Source organism: Macaca nemestrina, chromosome 9, assembly GCF_043159975.1.
Source record: "Macaca nemestrina isolate mMacNem1 chromosome 9, mMacNem.hap1, whole genome shotgun sequence".
Classification (NCBI taxonomy): Eukaryota; Metazoa; Chordata; class Mammalia; order Primates; family Cercopithecidae; genus Macaca; species Macaca nemestrina.
This window is the reverse complement of record NC_092133.1, coordinates 135,298,184-135,304,348: the sequence shown is the minus strand read 5'-3', so window position 1 is coordinate 135,304,348 and position 6,165 is coordinate 135,298,184.

Genomic DNA, 6,165 nt, shown 5'->3' with positions numbered 1-6,165 from the left:
ATGCACACACATGCATACACACATGTGCACACACATGCACACACATGCGTACACACATGCACACACACATGTATACACACACATGCACACACACATGCATACACACATGCATACACACACATGCACATATACAAACAGCGCTTAGTTTGGTAACATAAGTCCCAGTGTTGAGTTTAAGAAGTCCACCCTCTAGTTGGTGAATACAATTGGTGTCTTGTTCTGATACTATGTGAAAGACTGTGAGTTGAGTTTTCTTATGGGCAGGGACGATGCCTTGCTTATCCTTCTGCTCTCAAAGCTGGTGTCCACTAAATATTGAGGAAGAAAGGATCCCTCCTAAAAATGCCCTTCTGAAAACTATTATTTTCTACTAAGAGAAGGTGAGTGCCTGGAGATCAGGGTCTCACTGGACACTGACGTTTGTTAGTCCTTGATGCAATTAAGTAAGTGGCTTTTGGCCTGATCTAAAAAGGAAACCTTCCCTAAAAGAGGTGAAATCTCTACCTGTGAGTGACCTGTGCTCAGATTCGACCACAGAGTCTAAGCAAATACACTGGACATTCTCTACTGATATATGCACAGTTAGTAGGATTCACTGGCCAACGGTTAGTAGTAACTGTTTTGTTCAACTCCAAAAGCACAGGAGTTGAACATGTGCTCTCAAAGCTGGCACTTAATACAGGTTCCTGGGTCACCTATCCTTTTGCCCCCTTTGCCCACTGCCTGCCCTTGTGCATAGATTGTCATAGGGATGGATAAACACGGTCATGTGCAAACTCTTGCCTATGCTTTCCTTCTAACCTGGAACACCTACCCCTTACTTCTCATAAAAGACCAGTGGTATTTATTCATTTCAGGGTCCAGCTCATCCATGGACTCTTCTCAATCCGAGAAGCAGGGTGCATCATAATAGTGCTTTGACCCACTGATTTCCTTGGCTCAGGTTCAGGAGCTGGTGCTTGACAACCTTCTCTGGTCTTTGTTGCTTCTAATCTACTCATTCAGAGGATGTAACACCAATGTAGAACCTAAAATATATTAACCTCCCTGAAGACAGGGATAAAAATGATAAAGTCAGTTATGTATTATGAATCAACAAACTGTATGGAAGATGTCACAAAAATGACATGCATATTTCACATCAAGGGTATTATTATTACACATATTTAATAAAATGAAGGCATTAAAGCTCAGATACCTTGAATGGTTTGGCTGGAGGCATTTGTTAGAAGCCAAACTGGAACTCAGATTCAGGTCTGTAAAACTTGATGCTGTCATTTATATGCTGCATTTCCCTTTGATATAAGTGGCATCGTAGAAGAAGAACACTATGAGAAGGAAGAAGAGGCTTGTCAGTTGCCAGGGCATGTCAGGTAGAATTAGATTATTTGCCGTTGTGCTTAGTCCAATGGGATAATGAAAAGACAACCAAAGAGTTCTATCTTCTACAATTAGGGCCTAGAGGAAAAAGGATTTTATTTATAGTACACGTGTAAGGAGGTGTGTGAAGGGTGGGAGGAGGTGGGCACTGGGAGGATGAGATGTCATTTAGTCTGTGAGTGACTGTCATCTGCAGAGGCCTGTGTTCAGAGTCTGGACATAAGAGGAAAGATGCAGCTCCTTGTCTTCATCATCCAAGAGCTACTTAATAGTCCAGTGAGGAAGAGAAAATGTAGGAACAAAGCCAAATGGAATAAAGAGTGCTTTTTAGTGAAGCTCACCGAGATCATGGCGAACACAGAGGAAGTGGACTTAGCCCAGCCAAGGTGAGGGATGTCTAGGGAATGAGGTAACTGGTGTGATAGATCCGAGGCTCTAGCGCGGTGAGAATATAAGTGGCCTGGCTTCCCAAACACGTAAGTCCCCTGTGCCAAGCAGTGACTCAGGACACGTGGGAATAAACTCCAACAAGAAAGGGGTACCTCAGAAACACATTGCTCATAGGCACGTAGAATGTGCCAACCAGGGATGGCCACATGATTTGGAGACCCAGAGCACACTAAAAATGCAGGGCCTCTTGTTCAAAAAGGCAGGAGAAAAGTGCTGTGAAAGGCTTTATAAGACAAAGCTTTTTGGGAGGCCGAGGCGAGCGAATCACAAGGTCAGGCGATCAAGACCACCCTGGCTAACATGGTGAAACCCTGTCTCTACTAAAAATACAAAAAAAAAAAAAAAATTAGCTGGGCGTGGTGATGGGCACCAGTAGTCACGGCTACTCAGGAGGCTGAGGCAGGAGAATGGCATGAACCCGGGAAGCGGATCTTGCAGTGAGCCAAGGTCGCGCCCCTGCACTCCAGTCTGGGCGACACAGCAAGACTCCATGTGAAAAAAGAGACAAAGCTTTTTCCTTCCCTCAAGGAACTCCCCCTCTCTCGAGAGTGTTTTCTATTTGCATTTGCTGTTTGATACCATTCTTGGTAAAGAAAATTTAAAAATGTTGATTATCAGTATGGATTTCACCACTCATTTTTTTATTGTACAATACTAGTTTTCCTTGAAATTATAAGAGCATTTAACTAGTATGCAAAACGACTATAATTACACAATGCCTGTTTTGTAGCTCGTGTATGCATATGCAGTTATTGTTACCAGAACAGAGGAAGCACTGCACAGAACTAACTGACCATTTTCTTTTTTTATTTTTTGAGATGGAGTCTCACTCTGTCGCCCAGGCTGGAGTGCAGTGGCTCCATCTCGGCTCACTGCAACCTCCCACTCCTGGGTTCAAGTGATTCTCCTGCCTCAGCTTCTCGAGAAACTGAGACTACAGGCACATGCCACAACACCCGGCTAATTTTTGCATTTTTAGTAGAGATGGGGTTCCACCATGTTGGCCAGGATGGTCTCTATCTCCTGACTTCGTGATCCACCCACCTTGGCCTCCCAAAGTGCTGGGATTACAATTTCACTTCTTGATACATGCACCTTCTAACAACACAATGCACTGATCTTGTGCTCTCGAGTCTCTCTGAATTCCTACACACCGTGGGTCATGGGGCATCACAGATGTTCAACGTGAATAAGGCGACAAGGAACAGAGGAAACACACATTATGTGTATTTTTGCTGCTTATGCCTATTCCTCATTGTCTCATTGGATGTGATTTATAAAACATTAGAAAAAGATAAAATTATTAAGAATTTCAAGGCAGTGATAGCAGAGCACTACATCAAGCGTCGGATCCTCTGAGCCTGGGGATCTGCTGGGATTGCACAGGTTGCAAGCTCATCCAGTCTTGCTGTCGACACAATTCCATCTGTGAGGATGAAGCAAGGTCAAAATATCAAACAGGAGTTCTCTGCTCTGTGATGCTTGGGCTGATAGATCGCCTATCCTCCATCTTGCTGGAAGTCCAAACCAGGAAAACAAAACTGATATTCATCAGGAAGGATACATTGACACTCACATATGCCAGTGGGAACTTGAGCAGGGACCCAGCTGATTTGACCTTCCTGCTCATCCTGTAGGTTTTCTGCACTGGATGGCTTGATTTTTCCTCTTTGTTAATAATAGGGTCAAGGCCAGCCAGGCACGGTGGCTCATGCCTGTAATTCCTGCACTTTGGGAGGCCAAGGTGGGCGGATTATTTGAGGTCAGGAGTTCAAGACCAGCCTGGTCAACATGGTGAAACCCCGTCTCTACTAAAAATACAAAAAAAATTAGCCAGGCATGGTGGTAGGTGCCTGTAATCCCAGCTACTCGGGAGGCTGAGTCAGGAGGATTGCCTGAACCTGGGAGGCAGAGATTGCAGTGAGCTGAGATTGTGCCATTGCACTCCAGTCTTGGCAACAAGAGCAAAACTCCTTCTAATAATAATAATAATAATAACAAGGTCAAAGCCAGATGCGGTGGCTCACACCTGTAATCCCAGCACTTTAGGAGGCTGAGGCGGGCAGATTGCTTGAGCCTAGGAGTTCGAGACCAGCCTGGGCAACATGGTGAGACCCCCGTCTCTACAAAAAATACAAAAATTAGCTGGGCGTGGTGGTACTTGCCTGTAGTTCCAGCTTCTTGGGAGGCTGAGGTGGGAGAATCGCTTGAGCTCAGGAGGTGGAGGCTGCAGTGAGGCAAGATTGTGCCACTTCACTCCAGCCTCGGTTCCCAAGCAAGAGCTTGTCTCAGAAAACAAATGAATAAATTCAAATAGGGTCAAAAAAGAACAAAGGCCTTCTGATTGTCTGTCATACCTGGGAACTCGGAAGACAAGATGAGGATACTGGAGAGTGATGGGGAGAGAAGGACCAGGAATGTGCTGCGTTGCTTTGCTTTCTGCATACAACCACATACACCAACTTGGATATGTTGGTTTTCCTACTGTGCGAGTCAGTAGTCAGTTTGGTTTTCTTCTGGTCAATCATTCTTTTTCATTTTATGCCCCAGTATCTTCTAGGCATTTCTTCTGAGCATTAAAACTCTTTGGTGCTCAATTCTAAGTTTAGTTTTCCTTGCAAAACCCCCATTTTAGTAAATGTTCCTCATTCTCTTTTAATGAAATTTTTCTGGAACATGGATTGTGTTGGTTTCATTTGTCACTGGCTTCATATTCTACATTTTGAGAGACAGCAGACTGTAATATTATTAGTAATAATAAAATATTTCTTAAGTATTTATTAAATGCTTACTATGTGCCAGGTACAGTGCTAGGCATTTTATATTTATCAACTCATTTTGATGTTGCTAGAAACTTTGTGAGGTTGGTATTATTGTTAAAACTATTTTAAGGGCCTGGGTTCTTCACCCAGGGCTGGAATCCTGGTTCACCCATTTACTAGCTGGGAGGCTATGGGCAACTGAACCTCCCTGTATTAGTCTGTTCTCATGCTACTAATAAAGATGTGCCCAAGACTGGGTAATTTACAAAGGAAAGAGGTTAAATGAACTCACAGTTGCACTGCGAGGCTGGGGATACGTCACCATCATGGTGGAAGGTGAAGGAAGAGAAAAGGCACATCTTACATGACACAGGCAAGAGGGCATGTGCAGGAGAACTGCGCTTTATAAAACCATCAGATCTCATAAGACTTATTCACTATCATGAGAACAGCATAGGACAGACCCGTCCCCATGATTCAATTACCTCCTGCCAGGTCCCTCCCATGACATGTGAGGATTATGGGAGTTATAATTCAAGATGAGATTTGGGTGGGGACGCAGCCAAACCGTATCACTCTCTGTGCCCCGGCTTCCTCATTGAATTCAAGTGAACCACTTAAAATATACTTAGAATAAAAGCATCGCCCTATTTACAACATGAACTGGAACTCTTCCTCCAAAGCACGTTAATTCATAGCTGATAATTTCAGGTCCTGGACTTTGCAGACACCTTTTCAGCTTCCATCTTTGACTCATCCTGTCATCATCTCAAGACCTCATTTGCTCAGACTTCACTAACAACGGGCTGGTTGAGTCATCTAATTGAATGGCAGGAAACCACTGTTTCCACACCCTCAAATTGATTTTATTAAGTACAAATAAATATCCAATTCATTACAAATGAACTTTTAGAATTTGCAAACAGCCTCATGAGAGCGATACTCACAACCTTGACGGAGAGTATGTATTCAAAATATACCAAGAGCTGTATAAAAATTATAATAAATACTCATCTCCTACAAATCAAAGGACTTGGTTTAGGTACAAGTTCAACCAGTATTCAGTTCTGTGACTTTGTATCTCTTATCCCACTTTCCTCCCCTGTGAATTGAGAATAATATTACTTCTATTTACTTTTTCAGAAATAGTGTGAATCCAAGGAGATAAAGTATGTGGATGGAACTTTGCAACTTAGAAACCAGTGAGCCTATGACAGGTATTATGATCTCCTGTTATAATCTACATACACAACACAAATTGAACATATGAAAGGATTTTTTTCTGCCATTCTGCCATCCGAAATATTGATTAGATGTCTAGAATGAAGACGTGCTTGAGAACTATTTCTGGTTTGTATTTTCTCGACAAAACCACAGTTGTCTACTTTACCTCATAGACACTATTACCACCTGTTACATTTACTTCTAGAGTCTAGCTTAGTGGTTTCTCCGAAGAAAAAGACCTGGAAGTGGATTCTGAGTTCATTTTAAGCAGAATCTAACTTGCTTTTCTTTACAAAATACAAATTCCATTTAGTTGTTAGTTTATTCTTTCAAGAAAGGATGTTTAATC